The 18459-nt window shown below is 33.8% G+C and overlaps 1 non-coding gene across 1 annotated transcript; it reads right to left on the bottom strand.

Moving 5' to 3' along the window:
- Positions 1-7252: 7252 nt before the first annotated feature.
- On the bottom strand, positions 7253-7325 carry Trnak-cuu (transfer RNA lysine (anticodon CUU)). Its single transcript has one exon. It is a non-coding gene; the product is annotated as a tRNA-Lys (tRNA).
- Between the last annotated feature and the right edge of the window lie 11134 nt (positions 7326-18459).

Below are 18459 nucleotides of genomic sequence, written 5' to 3'. Positions count from 1 at the left end.
ATCCAGTATCAAATGGTTGATTGACTGTCGATTTTCTGAAATTAGTCCCCTATTTTCTTTAATAACAGTTAGGCTTTTCTGAACAACATGAGAAATGCGTTGCTGATTTCTTATCAAGGCTCCAATTTGATTTCTAATTTCGTTCAAGTCCCCTTCCGAAACAGTACCAAACAAGAAAGATAGGGCAGATCCCACAAAAGGTAACAATCCCCGTTTACGTCGATTGTTATTATCGTTCGTGAGGTACCTTACATTATGCAACAAGTTCCGAATCCTTTGATAGACAACTTCCACATTATCAATTTCAAGTTGGGCGCTATCGGTTATCTTTTTAAAATGTTCCTTATTCCGTTTAAGAAAATAATATTTACTCAAGGCAGCAGCAAAGAGACGAGTCCGATTTAGTTGGACATACAACTGAGAGATAATTTCATCGTAATTATCAAAGGTCTCTACCATCGCTACCGACCATTGACTGCGAGTAGGTGAAATTTCATTTATCTTTCTAAATACGACATTTTCCCGTAATAAAATTCCCGTTGTAGTCCACGGAACCAAGGATCCAACCAGGAAGCACATCCTAACCAGGGGGCAAATAGGAACCCACATATTCTCCCTGAAAAGACAATGTGGCCTTACTTAGAATAATTCCTTATATGTCGAAATCCTATTGTTTTCCTTATTTGTCGAAAGGTAACCCTTATTTGTCGAAGTCGAAATCATACCGTACAAATAAGAACAAACAAGAAAAGTTTAGGATTATATAGCCTTTATTGACTACATACTATCAAATAGTAAAAAGGAAAAAGGAATTTAATCAACTTGGTCGAGGTCGAGGTCGTCCCACTCCCCTCCTTCGAGTAGGGGCACAATCTCTGGGCCGCCCGAGGTGGGTGAAGGAGGAGTTGGGTAAAAACCCCAACGTACCTCTTTGTTGTTATTATTAAAATCTAGGTCTTCTTCGGAGTCCGAAAAGTCCTGGTACAAGTAGTAGGCCTTTTCCTGCCAGATTTTGTGACCACTGAAAAGAAGGGCCCGTTCGACAGCTGGCTTCAGTTGAAGGCGGGGCCCTTGTTGAGCTGCCATCCAGGCGACAGCATTGTACCCCCGAATCCGTTCCGCTACAGGGATCAAAAGTATATCGATCCCCTGTCCTTCGAGCCATCCTGTCGTCTCGCTTAAGACGGCCATCGTTTGTAATTTCCGGACCCTAGAGTGTGAACACGTGCTATTTAAAAAGGCCTCCACTTGCTCTTCCCACGTTGGTTGTTCTAGTGGTTCCTCTTCCGGTTGGGGCTGTACCTGCTGCAGCAGGACAGCCAGAAATCTCAAATAGTGGCTGTGTCCCATCTATAATAAAACAAAAAAAAACCAAATTTATCTTACTTACAAAGCTGCAACCATGTATCTAGCTATTCCCACGCTTAAGTCAGTCATTATGACCTAAAGACGTAAATATCGTCCGGATTTTAAAATCCACGTGGAGAGGGTATATACGAGTTTACAAAAATTGATACAGTGCTTTCAAGAGACCCTTAGCCTTTATGCTTTTTGATTTGGGCCTCTTGACCTTGACCTCCCCAATTGACATGTCTTCGTCCGAATTTGACCTTATATCATCCCCCCTGAGTTGCTCGTCTGTCAGTGGTTCAACGTCATTATGCAAAGTCTCATCGGTCTCAATGTCGTCGGGGTCAAGTTTTATCTGGTCACTACGTTCATCTAGCCTATCATCTAAACGTTCCTCCCTATGTCTTATTCGACTCTGTAGTTCGGCCAGTGGTATGTCATCCTCATCGGAGGAGTCCGTCCTTTCGTCTCGGAACTTGTCATTGAGAGCTTCTGGCCCTACGTCTTCGATTGTGGAGTCCATATGATCCTTAGTACGAAAATTAGGACGAAAATTAGAAGAATCAAGGACTCCGATCTCGTACGTCTTGTCGCTTACATCCGGTCCCGTCTCTGTGCAAATATCAGAGTCATCAGTCAGTAGTGAGTGATCTATCCGAGAGAGGAGGTCAGCACAAGAGTTTTCTGTACCCGCAATATATTCTACGGTACAGTCATACCCAGCCATACACATTGCCCACAGCTGGATTTTCTTGTTCTGCATGGGGGATTCCAAGACATACTTCAGTGGTTTTATTTTAACTTTACCCGTGGTTCGTAGCAGGGAGGATATGCACAAATCATCATCCAATGGTACGATAGTATCATTAATTTGCAGTGAGGCTAGTCTGCAATTCGTACCTTTTTCTACAGAGGAGATGTGCACATCCTCCTCCAGGGGTACATACGCATTCTTAATTCTTAAAGATTTTAGGTCAAAATACAACCTAACACCATTACTAAGCAACCAATCACGCCCAAGGATAACATTTCTGGACATTGAGCACGTTACATAAAAATATTGTACAACACTATTTCCGCCAATAATAAAAGAAATTCTAGCTACTCCATCTATGTCTAGTGGGGAACCATCCACACCCATTACATTTAACCCTTTTCTTTGTAATTCTGGTTTGTATTTTAGTGAATCGTAAATTTTCCGTTTGATAAGACTCACCTCTGCTCCAGTAGCCACTAAAGCCCTAAGTTTCTGGTTCTGAACTTTAATTAAACAAGAATTTGGACTACCAGCAAAATTAATGAAAGCTGATTTTAACTTCTTGGCAGGTGATTGATTACTTAGTTCTCCTACTCTTACCTTTCCTCCTCCGCCGCCGGCCTCATTGCGACGGAGGGTTTCTAGTTTAAACGGTTTTTCGGGGTGGGACGTTTTCGAGCTTGGGGCTGTCCTGGTCTTTCGGGGCAATTTCGAGCTATGTGACCTTCTCTTTGACAATTAAAGCATGCATTCTCAAATTGTTCAGTTCTGGGCCTTCTTCTATACCGCATGTGACCTATTTCCATAGGCAAAATAGTGCGAGGGGCAGGGATGGGGTTTTGAGGATTTAAAGTTGGGATAGGGTTAGGCGGATCAGGCGCGACAGGTCTGAGCCTGGGAAATACCACCTCTTCCGGATCTCGCGTCGGGACAAACTCTTTCCCTAACCGCATTTTAACCTCGGTATGAAAGTTCTGTATTGAAAGCGCGCTATCCGCGGCAGCCGTCAGCGTAGTCGGCTTTTGATGCATGATTTTGATTTTCATGTGATCGTCGGACATACCGTCAATGAATAATTGTACCAACTGGCGCTGTACCTCAGGAGGGTCAAGGCTGTCAAATGCATCGAGGGCCAGTCGAGAGAGTCGAGTGCTGTACACCTGGACATTTTCGTCAGGTTTTTGTTTAATTTTGAACAGGGATGCATATGCGTGATGTTTGTCACTACATTCCCCAAATCTTAATATTAGTTGGTTTTTCAGGTGTCCCCATCCCCTTTCTACAGTTTGGTCATGCACGCGCTGTTCAATGTACAGGCCGATATAGTCACTTACATCCCCCCTACTATGTCTTAGAGCAAGACGGACTTTTTCATCATCTGTCAAATGGGGATTTAAGACCAAAGCTTTGTTTATTGCATTTATCCAAGCCCGGAATTCCGACGGCTTCCCCGAAAAAGGAGGTGTATCAATTATGATTTCTTGCTTTTTAATGGCGATTTTAATTTGTTTGAGTTTCTCATTCACTGTCGTACTAAGTTCAGTAAACCCTTGCTGTATCAGCTTACCAGCAACAATATTTGTGGCTTGTTCTAAACCTTCAGTCATGTTTACCAGACAATAAATACCCAAAAGAATAATAGAATAAATAAGAATAAATCAAGAGTAGATGAGACTCGGACTTACAAAACAGGACAGTAAAGAATAATAAAATTGTCTTACCGTGACTGGTTAGATAGATCCCAAAATCCAAAGTCTTTTAAAGAAGGTACAAATCCTGGTCACGGCACCAATCAGCCCGTATAACACTACCACGCGTATCTTACGTAAGTAGTGCACACGTTAAGTAAAAGTCTTAAGTGATCGTATAGTGGTTTTATTCGACAAAAAGCAAACTAGATACACAGTCCCAATTCGGGGAAGTCAGAGAGAGATGTTGAGAGTTCGAAAGAGCGTCGGAATTAACCTAACTTGCGAGAAGTTGGAAGTTTTATACTATTTGGGGAAAACAACTATCAAAGTAATACAAGTGTTCATTGGGTGTTGAAAAGCCCATTAAGAGGGCGCCACCACCTTGTTACTATGATGCTCCAAGATGGCGTCAAGCTGGTCAGTCAAGAACCCGCCCCTAATCAGTGTACTTAGGGTCAATCAAGGTTACGACAGATATTTACTAGTGGGAGGGTCACTGTATCGTGACCAATTACTGTCATCTACCTGAGCCGATCAAAGGGCTAATTGACTTCGATTAGCCGAATGATGTATGTAATTATTTAGTTTATATCAAACTTTACCCCCTCAGGATATTTGTGTACAAATCGGGAACATAATGTCCAAATTGGAGACATACTGACCAGCAAGGATTTAATTACGGTCATTAAAGGATCATCACCTCAAAACAATACACCCCATAAATATGTAAACATGGTAGCTATTGGCTCTCTCTCTGACCTTCCTTTAAAGCAATAAAGTCTTTGATGGACACAGAATTATCGTGATTCAATTTACATGGAATATACATTAAATAAAGGTATTTACTTTACGAAAGCATTCTATACTGATTCTGAAATAAAATGATAAGTTAATTCACAATAGTTCAAAGAATAATATGTAACTTCAATCAGTATAGTCAAAGTTATAGGATACGTAAAATATAAAGTCCAATCACCAGTGTTCGATTATATAATAATAGGTAAATATAAAGTCCAATCACCAGTGTTCGATTATATAATTACATGTAACAAGGGCTATTTTGTTACACATCCCTTGTATAAAAAAAGAATTACAACATTAACCCTCATGCTGTAAATTTTGTATTTATACCCCCCCCCCCCCCCCCAGTAATTCAAAACTCACAACATGAAAGAGAATTCGTAAATAGTAAAATAGTATACAATTTTTGATATTTGCTTTCTGTACTTTCCCAAAGGTTGGAGAACAAGTAAATGCATTGTTATTATGTAAAAATGTCCTCCTTTTAAATTGTGATTTTGTAACTTGTAGATGAAATACATTTCCTTCACTATGCTTGGAAAGCTCTGAAGATGATTAATTAAGTGCAACTTCAAACACAAAAGTGCAGTGGTATTAAAAATTTTAATCTCACATCATTCTCGTGTACAATCATAAAGTGACCACAGTCTGCGGGTCTCTTTTTACCAAACGTTTGTTAGCCCTATGCAGGAACTAAGGTACAAATAATCCGAGATTAGTAAGACCCACCTTCCCCTCAGCTCCCCCTTTATAAATTGATGTTTGCAAACGTCCAAAAATAAAAGCCGCGGTAACAGTCAAAGGAGTTTTGGGTTTAGACTTCAAAATGATGCTTTAAATAAAATTCAAAAGTTCAATTTGACAACAAAAATATACCTTATCAAGCATCTGTTAACTTGATTAAGAAGACGTATGTTAATTAGATTTATAAGTTAATTTTAGATTAAGAAAAAATAATTGATAACTTCACTTTAAAATGTCGAAACTGCATATTTTTTAACGTACTATTTGAGAAATGATACGAGAGCGTATATTAAATTGAGGAATTAATCAAACACCTCGTTACTGGTGGCTATCAGATCAATACAGTGTGTCTGTCTCCAGCTGACATCAAAGTGATACCAGTCATTAGCATCAGGTTACAAATAAACGGACCTATATATATTAGTTTTTTATACACATTGTTAAATGAAACTTTATTCATGTAGAACGTTGTTAAGTGAAACTTTATCTATACTACTATATTAAAATAATAGACTTTTTGGGCTTTAATACCGAGAAATCGGAAGAATACTGTCTTTTGATTTATACATTTTAAATCATTGGTACTTGAAGGTTACCAATTTCTTTTATTTTTTTCTCAATCAAGCTTCGCTGATTAATAATCAACCATACTACAATCTTGCGATGTCCATTACTTTCCTCTAAATCACGAGAGACTCTTTAGTTTATGTTTCCATAATATCACATTTGCATGGATAAACTAAGAAAAGATATTACAAATACGTGTAAATTTTATTGCATTATTGTAGGCTTAAGCTTGGTTATGTAAATGTCAACAATACGGTGTGTCGATGTATCGATTTCGTAAATTTCCGATATTATATGCAATGTCAACCCTTGCACACAGGGGTCAAAGTCTAGTTCATGTAAAATTTAAGTCTAAGTCTAAACGTCTTTAAACACACTGCTTTTCGAGGTTTGAAATCGATACCAAGCTTTGCTACTTAGAATTACAATTTCAGATTTGTGAGGCTGGGCCAGATTGTTTTTTAGTAGTAAATAATGCTGTGTCGTTTGCGATGAAAGTCTTTTGCAATAGTTTTTTCATACTTTGTTTACTATTTGACACAACGAATCAGAAAATTTTTACTACGTTTGATCACTTTAAAATATTTTTTAGTAACTCACATATATCATATTTGAAGCCAAAACATCTGTAACATATTTGGTTTTAAGGAAGAACATCATAATAAGACTATTCCCGTTCTCCTGGATTAAAACACAGTAATTCGTTAATTTTGTGCTTGATGTGGTACAAGTACTATATTAAACTTTAATTGATCGCACTACAGACCATTATTGATATACAACATAAACCAGAATAAACACGTATATGTAGCCCCAATTAATGGAGGGATATCTAGAGGGGGTGCTTTTTCTTGCAATAAAATTTTCTTTTAAAAAATTGACATATAGTTAGGAATGGAATCTTGCGAGAGCTGCCCTCTCATGTCTACATTTTTGTGAGCATGTAATTTAGAGGAAATAGCAAATTGAAATTAAAATAACAGCTAAAGGTTTTTAGCACTTTCATGTACCCTCAAGTTTTAAGAGCAGTAAGTATTGTGAATTTTATATTATATACATTTATAGCAATGTAAATATAAATCAAATTCATATGAACATGTGCAATGTTCATATGACAATACATCATCATGGATCAAAATATCGTTTAATTAATTGTGGGCATTATATTTTTTTTTCAATCATTACAATATGTAAAGTATATCATACCATAAAAAATACATCTTTAAGTGTGTTTGAAAAACGTTTTAAAAGTTTGACACGACCCTTTAAAAACGGCGAAAAGTATTATTTATTAAGGATAAGACATATTGAAAATAATTAAATAATTAATACCAAAAATGATCGCCCAACGTGGGGCTCGAACCCACGACCCCGAGATTAAGAGTCTCGTGCTCTACCGACTGAGCTAGCCGGGCTGATGATAAACCTTATATTGGCGTTGTCAATTTAGCTCACCTGTGTCTTTTGCGTTATTTCAGTTAATATCTAATTATCTCCAACCGAAGTATTCGTAGATAACATTAGTTTGCTTTGACATCAAAATGTTAATGCCAGATGACACTCAAGATACTTACTTTTAGGATAAACCAGCAACCCCTCTCATTTTCTTGATAATATATTTGCTTATTACATGATTTCACAATACCAACTGGTGATTTATTTTCCGTTTTAGGGGACTAGGAAGTTAACAAATTAACCATCAAATATCCATAAAACTTTTAAATATTATATTTATGGGCAAAAATTGATGTTTCCTGAACTAAAAACTTTCTCAAAATATATTCTTTCCTTTAAAATTTAAACATTCTTATAACTTTATTCAACGCTATTTGTGTAAAGGAGGTAAATATTACTTGAAAATTGTCACGGCCATCGAACCCTCTTAACTACTTACGTTGTGATAGTGTGTCATGTACCAATGAGTACATTGATAAATCATTGGACCAACCATTGTGTGCAATTTACATGTAAGTTAAACTTGAAGACCACCATGCATTAGTAAATGAAACATTTCAAGACAATGTAATTGTTCGACACATTACGTAAACTATTCAAGGAAGAACCAAACGAATGCAAAGCAAAACAAAAATAGCCTTATACTAAGGCTCTAGTGCCAGCAGTCATCTGGATTTAGAACGTTTTGAATGCTAATATCTTTAATTTGATAAACAGTCTGTTAGAAATATTTAGAAATATAATTCAACAAATTCCTATTGTCAAGACGTATATTTCTAATAGCCTTGTGAGCATCAAGCATTGTACTCGACGTGGATATGTAGATATCGGCTTTTCTTAAATTCTTTAAAGTCTTGATGAAACATACATGTGGTGGTGAACATAGTAATGCTATTCTTTAAACTGCATAATGAATTTACACTGATGTTTAGACAAACCTTAATAATTAATCGCATGTTATCACTTCTACACACATCAACAACATTTTGTTGCATTTTGACGGGCTCTGTGGATTTCTTTATCCACGTATGGACTCTTTCATAAGGCACCGTTTCCAACCCATAAACTCTCTCCAATGCAGTAGAAATTACCGAATTAAAAAGTTTTACATAAGCTCTATCTTTTTTTCAATATTCTCAACCTGTTTCCAAATCATTTACTAACCAGTGGTCAACGACTGGTTTTATTGAAACGACAATTAGTTTAGAAGGCTCGTATTTATACCGTTTGAAAAGCTTTGAATAGAGCAATTAAAGAGTATCAACATACAAAAAATTGTAAAAGTGTCATCGCTTTTTGATGCAAAACGGATACCAAGCAGCCCTTGTATAGATTTGCATAACAATAATTTTAATTGGGTTCGAACCCCTCGATACTTTACACTTTCAAATAAACAATCACGATATATCTAAAAGAGGTTCAACGATTTTTAACCAGTATCATTGCCTTCAACCTTTCTACAAATATTATATCAAAGAATTAGTTGTAACTAATCCAATTCTGTACGGGATCAAAAATAGAGGTTCGATGATTTTATATATCTATAAATAAACATACACATCAAGTTAAACTGAGCGAATTTATTTGTTATGTTTCGGTTGATATAAGGTATCTCGAAAAGGAGTTATAATGACTGATGATACTTCGGTCGTGAGCTAGACGTCTTACCTAGAACCTATCTCTTTTATCCTTTGCCAGTACCATCGTTCTTTAACCACTTTCCCAGGATGAATGAGCTTAAGAGACTTTCAAAATAAGGTGACCCTTTATATGACGCTTTGTTTGAGGACAAGAATCAGTCACTTTGTGATAATCGAGACAGGTGCCACGTAAAAAGAATTAAGCAAAAAACTGTTGCGTTTGCCTTTGCAAAACATCTTTAGAAAATGGTACAATTGTTGGAGAAGTACTGCAAAGAAGATGCAGTTCGTTCTTTGCAAAGAACATGTGCATTGGTGACATTCTATGCCGAAAATGCAGGAGGACGGTTTAGAGATCACAAAGAAATTGGGGGGGGGGGGGGTCAGTTAGAGTTTTCCGTCACTGCCATCCCAGCATCTGGTAAGTCGTTTTATACAAAGCTGTTAATACGTACGGAAAAGAGTGCAATTGAATGTACAATGAATGATTATAATGTTCAAGCACCTCGTAAAAATCCTTCATCTACAAACATCACTTTTCCTATTTCTGGTTGAAAAACCATGTCGATATGCATTGTTCTATTTGTAATGATTAAATGTATTTTTCCACTAGAGCATTTATTTATATTATAATACTTTTTTATTTTGAAAAATGTGCTTGTCCCCATAGACCTTAATGCAATCTTCATTAAATGATTACTGATAACATTTTTGAAAAGTTCTCTTTGTAAATTCATTGCTACTCTAAATTGCCTCAAATTAATATTAAAGTATTTAAAATATGGTGGATGCTCAGTGTTAGATAATAAGGTCCTTATATGGGTGTGATAACTCAAGTAAGTAAGGGGTTTTATTTGTATACAATTGCAAACCAATATATTTAAAAAAGAATAGTTTTGTTAATAATAAATGATTCTTAACTCAAATTTTAAAGGCGCTAAATAAATTTAAGTTGACAACGTACGAACCACTCGAATTTCAAATTTACATTTAGTTATGTCCTTGCAGGAGAAACAATGATTATTGACAGATATTTTATTTTCCCTCATTTCACTTTAGAAAATAGTCCTAGACTCGGAAATCTTCAAATACGAGTTATTTAAGCCTATTTAATAAAAATAAAACCAAAAATTTATAAAATCTACTTGGAGTGATTGAAGGTCGATGATTTTTAATTTCGTTATATACTGTGGTTTCATCAATATTCGTTGAATACCAATTTCGTGGATTTCGTTGTTAAGTTGATCCATGAAATTAAATGTTCACTGAAACGCAATTTCTATTAACATTTTGTATTGAAAGGGTCATTGGCAACGAATTTTCATACCCTTGAAACTGTGATTTTCACTTTATCCACGAAAATTGACACTCTTGAATATTAATGAAACCACAGTAATTCATTATATGATTAACATCAACGATTCCTTTTTAAAATGTGGATTTTCTCGCACGGTAAAACAAAGTAAAATTTAAAAGATTGCGGATAGCTGGGAATGAGATTTTTCTAGAAGCGGTGTTAAACTTTCTTAAGTATTGCACGGTCAAATAAGTAAAGGCTTCTACAAACGTATCGATATATAAAATAAATATTAACTACAAGACTTAGTATATACCAAGAAATAAATAAATAAACTCATTATTATTCTGTTTATTGAATATTAAACACAAGACTTGAAATAAAAAGCAACACATTAAACATTTAAGTTTCTGTAGAAATAAGGTATCCTGAAAAGGAATTGAAATTTCTATATATTCGTCGTCCATGGCCATGGCGTCTTACCCAGACCTTGTCACGTTTATTCATAGCAATGACTACACTTCCTGAACTACTTTCCCAAGGAGTATATTCTGAGTTGATAATCAACTTTTGTTGACCATTTTTAACTATTTCGACAGTTATTCCGTTGGTGTTCGTTGCCATTATAGTGCAAGTAAAGACATAAAGTCCTCTTCTAGGTGCTGTAAAGTGCCCAGACCACTTGTCGTAGCCATCGCCAAAGTTTGTTATGACCTTATCATATCTTATTGCTCGATTATCACCTAGGTAAGCTTCATGTTTTAAAACTGCGCTGAAGCCAATTGCAGGATTTGATGAACCTAAATGTTTAACAAATGGTTAACAAATACTTTATTATATATTATATATTACTACTAGGAATATCTTAAACCGTTATAAAAGTAAGTAGCGTGAACTGCACATGGGATCGTGCGAGAGAGAGAGACTGAGAGAGAGAGAGAGAGAAAGAGAGAGAGAGATTTTACCTGATGGAACAATCGTGGATACAATTAGCAAAGTTGCAATGAAATTAGTACTGGTCCTTTTTTTTTTTTTTAAATCTGGAAAAAACAGAAACCTTACTAAATAACACAAAGTAAAGAACAGACCCAATGCCTTATATAACTTAAGACTATTTAAAAACGCAAAAGAAAATGAAATCTAACAAAAATGACAAAGCTACCTAGGAGTTATATATCTTTGCAAATCAATACAATACATGATACATTTGTTTCTTCGTGCAGCAATTAATTAATGTATTTTTTTTAAAATTCTGTAACCATATTTATCTATTTTAGTATACATAAAGTTGTACTGCAAGAATTAGTCATTAACCAGTCTCTAGTAAAAAAAAAATGGTTGTACGCCATGCAATTTCCGTTTTTCAAAAATAAAAAAAAAAGTATTAATTACACTGAGAAAAATGTAATGAATTATCATAATATTTGTATAATATAAAGAAATAAAAATTTAAGATAGAAAATCAATTCACCGAATTCTGAATATTAATATCTTGGAGAAAGTTCAATACTGGTAAAACTTGTTAGGGAAAAATGCTCAATTAACAACTGATTAGAAAATAAATTATAAACATTAATATTTGTAACATATTTAATATTATATATTACTTTATAATATAACTAATGGAAGGGATATAACAATGCACATACCTTGGGGTTATTCGAGTCTATCCGATTTGTACAAATATTCTTTATGTATTCTACATGAATTTATATACGGGTTGTTATTTTATTGCAGCTGGTGTATCAAATTTATGACCGAAGGTTTGAAGTTCATCGTTATTTAAGTTGTAACTTATGTAACATCTGGTCTTCTAGTGTATTATCCTTAAGAGGTTTTTGTAATTATCACGTCATATTTAATCCATATGGGAGCTTGAATCAATTGTATGAAAAAGTATCCCATAAGTGGGATGTAAAGTTGGGGTGCAGACTTTGATTTTTTTTTAAGTGATACTGTTACTGGTATCTGTAACTTGTATAAAAATGAGTATATGTTTAATAAAACTTAATTATGAAATGAGTTATGAAATCAGTGTAAAATGCTTTAATTGTATGGCTTTGTACAATAGTACTGATTTATACCTTTGTACACTGTAAAAATAATAGTGACAGGAACGATTTTTCATTTTAATGATAATAACTCTGCCTATTATTTTATTTCTTTTATTTTGACTAATTTGCAATTCCAACCACACGCTATGCATAATTATTGAAATTATTGAAATTAAGAAGACATTTGCAAACTTGGACAATATTTGATGAACTTTAAAAGGTATTAAAAGCTTGAAAAAAATCCAAATTTAACAAAGCTGCAGATTTATAATGAAGTACTAGTATATTGTTTTCTTTGCCATGTGTGTGTACCAATTAAAATATACGAATACACAATGATTGAAAGATAATGATATACATGTAACAGGGGAACACAAACGTGTTCTACAAACAGCTAAGGAAATAAAGTATCGCCTTTGGATTGTATTTAAAATAAATTTCAGACGAACACTTTTTTAAATTGATAAATTAATACCATTACTTGTTTTACAATGACAAATATATGTACACATGTATTATAATTTATTTAAATAATATAACAGTAAATTCCCTAGGTAAGCATCGTGACCTGAAAGAGCCTTGAAGCATACGACAGGATTGGACAAACTTAAAGTCATATCACGTCTACAATATTACAACTACAAGGATATCATTTCCTAAAAAAAAAAAAAAACCAATCCACTGATGATAATGAAAAAACAAATCTTTTGTTATAGAACTTAAATTGTTTAATTATTTTTGACTTTAATTTTGAATAAATGGCCTTTACAATTTTGTGAAAAACTAAAACTAAAACCTTAATTTTACACTTAATTTTAATTATGAATTTAAACTTTATACAGTTTAAGAATGGCAGTGACACTAAGTAGATTCAGAACATTAAGCTTTCAGATACATTTTGTTAACATTCCAAATTTTATCAATGGCTTTTCAAATCCCTATCAGTTTTAAAGCTTTTCAAAATCCATGTACATTTTTATCGAATGGGATCTTTTGTTTTGTTTTGGAGTTTTTATTCAGCGTTCACTTACTTGAGCAAGTGTAACGAATTGAGCTTTCCCTTGTATTCATATTATATGGATTTTTGAGACATTTGACATTACAATTTACATTATAAAACAAATTCAAATGGAACTCTCTAAGGTCGCAGAGAATTTACAGGTTGCCGTTAAAAAAATTATGAAACTGAGAAGTTAGCAGCAGTTCTTCACTGCCAAAAACTTCAGATAATGTGTGCATCAGATAAACTAAAAATGTTTACCAATTCGGGTAGAGATATTTCTAAAAAAAAAATCTAATCAATTAAAAAAAATACTATTATAACTAAATTAACATACATCATTCTTCATTATTATATTTAATAATAAAATGTCTGGTAGTATCTAAACTAGACTCTTGTTGCTATAGCAACAAAAAGGTCTTCCGTTCCTCGTGTCTTTATCGGTATAAAAAAAATCCATTTCTCTTTTAAAAGAAAATGGATACAATATATACTGTAAAAGAATACAAATAAATTATTTTTAAGTTAAACAAAACAAAAAGACTAAAAAATAAACCTCTATTGCTAAAACGCTTCGAGTGAGTACTGGAAGTGACGTACGGCCAAATGAAACCCGTAAAACACATGTTCAATCAAATGTCCATTATCCATAAAAGTTTTGTTTCTTGATCTCTCACAGTTTCTGAGATTTTGTGGGTAGTTTGTTTTAAAAAAAAAGGCTACCTGAGATATTTGAGATGTCTAACCGGAAGTAGATCTTTTTCTACGTTTTTATCATGTGTAGATGACCTCTTGTGTTTTTATAGCTAAAATGTTACTTCTTTGCTAAATAACCAACATATTTTTAAAAAATTAAAATTTGGTGTACTTCCTGTGACGTCCGGAAGTTACGCCGGATAAAACGAAATAATGTGAAAACATGTACATATATAGGTCTATAATCCCACAAAGTTTTGTGGTTCAAGTCTTCACCATTTTTGAGATCTCGTCGAAATAAGGATTTTTGTCTCAGGACAGGAAACGGGCAAACGGAAGTGCTAAATGAAAATCAAATTTTGTTATCTACTTGTTTACTTGCCTATTTTACATTATTATTTATCGAAGTAGCTTAAACTATCGAGTGAAAACAGTTAAATAGATAAACAGCTTGAATTGATTGAATTCTTTCGGTGTAAACCGGAAGTGACGGACGACAAAATGAAACTGTTTAAACATATCCTCAATCACATTTCTATCATCCACAAAAGTTTCGTATCTTGATCACTTATAGTTTTTGAGATCTTGGGGGTACAAAATATATTTTAAAAAAGCTTACTGAGATAATCGAGATATTTCACCGGAAGTAGATTTTTTGTTTGTTTATTTAACATTGCATAGATGACATATGTAAGGAATTATACTAATATCTTTATTCTACGGAAGATTAATTAAAAAGGTAAAAATAAAAAGATTTGAAGTGCTTCCGGTGACGACCGCAAGTTACGCCGAACAAAACAAAAATGTTTAAACACATCTACAACTAAAGGTCTATCATCCCTCAAAGTTTGGATGTTCAAGTTTTTATCGTTTCTGATATCTACAGGTGACAAGGTTTTTTGTTGCGGGACAGGAAACGGACAAACGGAAGTGCTCAATGTAAATTGTTTTAAATATTTCTTGTATTCTTGCCCTTTGTACATTCTTGTTCATTGAGCTAACAACAAATATCAAAGAAAAACAGTTAAACTGATAAACAGCTCGATTTGTTTGAACTCTTCCTGTGTGGACCGGAAGTGACGGAAGAAAAAAATGAAACCGGTTAAACACATCTTCAATCAAATGTCTACCATCCATGAAAGTTTATGGGCTTGATCATTAATAGTTTCTGAGATCTCGTGGGTACAAAATGTGTTTCAAAAAAGATACCTGAGATACTTGAGATATCTCACCGGAAGTAGACTTTTTTTGTTGATATAATATCGCATACATAACCTATGTATAGATTTATACTTATATATTCATTCTATGGAAAAAGAATTTAATGCGTAAAACTTATTATTTTTGAAGTGCTTCCGGTGACGACTGGAAGTTACGACGAACAAAACAAAATAGTTTAAACACATCTACAGATATAGGATTATCATCCCACAAAGTTTAGATGTTCAAGTATTTGCCGATTCTGAGATCTCGAGGAACAAGGTTTTTTTTACGCGGGACAGGAAACGGACGACAGGAAGTGAATTTTGAAAAAATAAAAAAACACTTCGAGATATTATCACTCTCTATTAGTCCTGAAAATTTCAAGAAAATCTATCCAGCCATCTCTGAGAAATCTTGTGGACAATAAAAGGGGAAAAAAATAATAATAAACACTACAATCACTAAAAGGTCTTCCATTTCCAACGGAAGACCTTAATAAAAATAAAATATATGTTTAGCGGGATGTTTTATGAAATTGTTAATATGTAAAAACTACTTGAGATTAAAACGAAACGAGCATTAAATATATGGATTTTTTTTTCACATTTCTTATTAAAGGAAAAAAAAAACGAATGAAGAATTATGTAAGGATCATCATTTAAAAAACTAAACCAAACAATAAAGAAATAAACAAAGAATTGTGTAAACCACCGTGTAAAAACTAAAACATAACATTAACGTGTCTATTCTTGTTGTAAAAAAAACTTTGGTTAAATATTGGTTGTTATAAAGGTTGTTCCTTTGCATAACAATTGGTGCGTCATATGCGTATGGCGACGTTTTTAATTTATAGCATATGCTTATTAAAATGATTAAGTAATGAATCAAATATGACTAGCAACATTGTAAGTGGACATTTGAATGTAATGAAAATAGATTACAATGGAAAGAAGCAAGAAATGTTCTATTATCTCAGCCAGATCTCTTGAATTCATTATTAGGGGTACTAAGGATAGTTGATAGAGAACACATTGCTGTCATGGCAAACCTAGAGCAGATATTTTATTGTTTTTTGTTTTTTGTTTTTTGTTTTTTCTTTTCTTAGTTTTGCTAGCTCATCAAAAATGTCTCGGTCCTTTTGCCATACGGACAATAATGTGATTTAACCCCTTATTGCAGGTTTGTTTTCGGAAACAACCCTTCACATGCAATTGCAACATACGGAATGCGAAGGACTGTGAAAGAAACTGAACACACGTATAAAACAGATGTGACCAATGCAATTAAAATAAAACTTTTAGAAATTATAGCCACACTAAAAAATCTGGACTGTAAAATTCATTTAATCAATATTGCACTATGTGTTAAGAAATAAAAATGTCGGGAAAAAACTTCACTATTTGAGAGATTAGACTTAGAATCGATGAGTGTTTAAACAACGTTACAGGTGGATAATAGATCAATATACATTGATTTACCACAACCTGATGGAAGAGTGTTATGAATTGTTACCAATCATAAGCATTTGGTAACTAATAAAATGACAGCACTTCTTTAAAAAAATATATACTGTTGAAATGAAAGAACATTTGAAAAAATATAATCATACATGTATTTTGATAGAGTGTACCCCATTTTTCTTGATCGGTTCGGTTTTGCTAAAATAGGCGGGTTTGTTTTTTGATTAACCACGCTTTAACGTCAAATCATGGCAGGGAATAAATCCTGATTTCCCCTTGGAATATGGGGCGTTTCAGCCCGCGACAGGGGCTTATTTTTTATGAGATCAGAAGCAATATATAAGATGCTTGACTATCCCAGTTTTTGAATTGTGTTTCGTTTTGTATTATTTCGATGCGTGTTTGTACGACCAGATAAAATCGTTTTAGTTTTGTAACAAGTCAAACGCAGAAAAAAGTTATATCTGAGGAGTATGGTGGGTGGGCAAGACGGTGACCTTCCCCAGCTTGAATTACTTCACAACGTCTCAGTAATATCGACTTGAAACACTTCTGTTTTTCGGCACCGGAATGTATAAGGCGATACCATCACATGAAAAGATTATACAACAAAACTCCTCCTTAGAGTAGAGTTCTTAGTTCTTTTGGCTACTACAGTCCATCTACCGTGTTTAGTTAGTCATATTTTGTTTTCAATTTGTTCTTACTGATTTGAAGTAATACATTATAAACCTATGTTTCGTCACAAGTGATTATGATATTTTCAAATAATTTGGATTGAATTTAAGAACATTTTTTAGCAATACCCCATAATTAAGCTTCCCTCAATTTAATGAAAATGTATTTTACCGAATGACAAAGTTATGCGCTTTAATTTTTTATAATAAGAATGATAAGTTAAATCGTGTTGCGATTCCATTCTGTAAAAACTATTTAGGAATAGATCTTACTTCAAACGCGGTGAAAAGAATAAGAAAAATTGGGAATTAGATTTCGAACCAGGTATGTGCGTACTTGAATAGTGCACAGTAAATCGGTATGCGTTTGATCCATTCTTTACAATATTTTTATCAATATTAAAATAGTTTTATCTAAAAAAAAAAAATAAAAGTCAAATTCATACATAGAATAAGTAGACATTCAATTATTCTGTTTATTGTAATAAACACATATGTAAACATAACCAATCTCAGTTCCTTTATTTTTTGTTGAAATAAGGTATCCTGAAAAGGAGTTGTAGTTGGCCATAATATTTCGGTCGTGCGCAAGACGTCTTACCCAGACCCTATCTCCTTTTTCCATTGACAGTATCACAATTCTTGAACTACTTTCCCAACCTCTTTGAGCTGCGACTGTCAAAATAGTTTTACCGTTTTTTATGATTCCGACCGTTATGTGATTCGGATTCGGGCACATTACTGAGCAACTAAAAACATAAAGCCCTTTTCTAGGTACTACAAAGTGTCCACACCATTTGTCATAGCCGTTTCCCAAGTTTGTAAGAACCTTGTCATATTTTATTGCATCATCGTTGCCCAGGTGAGTGTTGCTGCTTAAAACCACACTGAAGGCTATAGGCGGATCATATAAACCTAAAATATTATAGCGTCTAATTTTTACTTTAAAGTTTCTATAAGAAGTAATCATGAGTATGAAATATTATTGGATTGATAATATGGTTTTCCTCCCCTTTTGAAAAAATCGTGAACGTTATATTTGTACGGCAGCTCATAAACATTCTGAA

This window comes from Magallana gigas, chromosome 4, assembly GCF_963853765.1.
Source record: "Magallana gigas chromosome 4, xbMagGiga1.1, whole genome shotgun sequence".
In the NCBI taxonomy this organism is placed as follows: Eukaryota; Metazoa; Mollusca; class Bivalvia; order Ostreida; family Ostreidae; genus Magallana; species Magallana gigas.
Note: the sequence above shows the minus strand (reverse complement) of the source record. Positions and strands in the feature narration are given on the sequence as shown.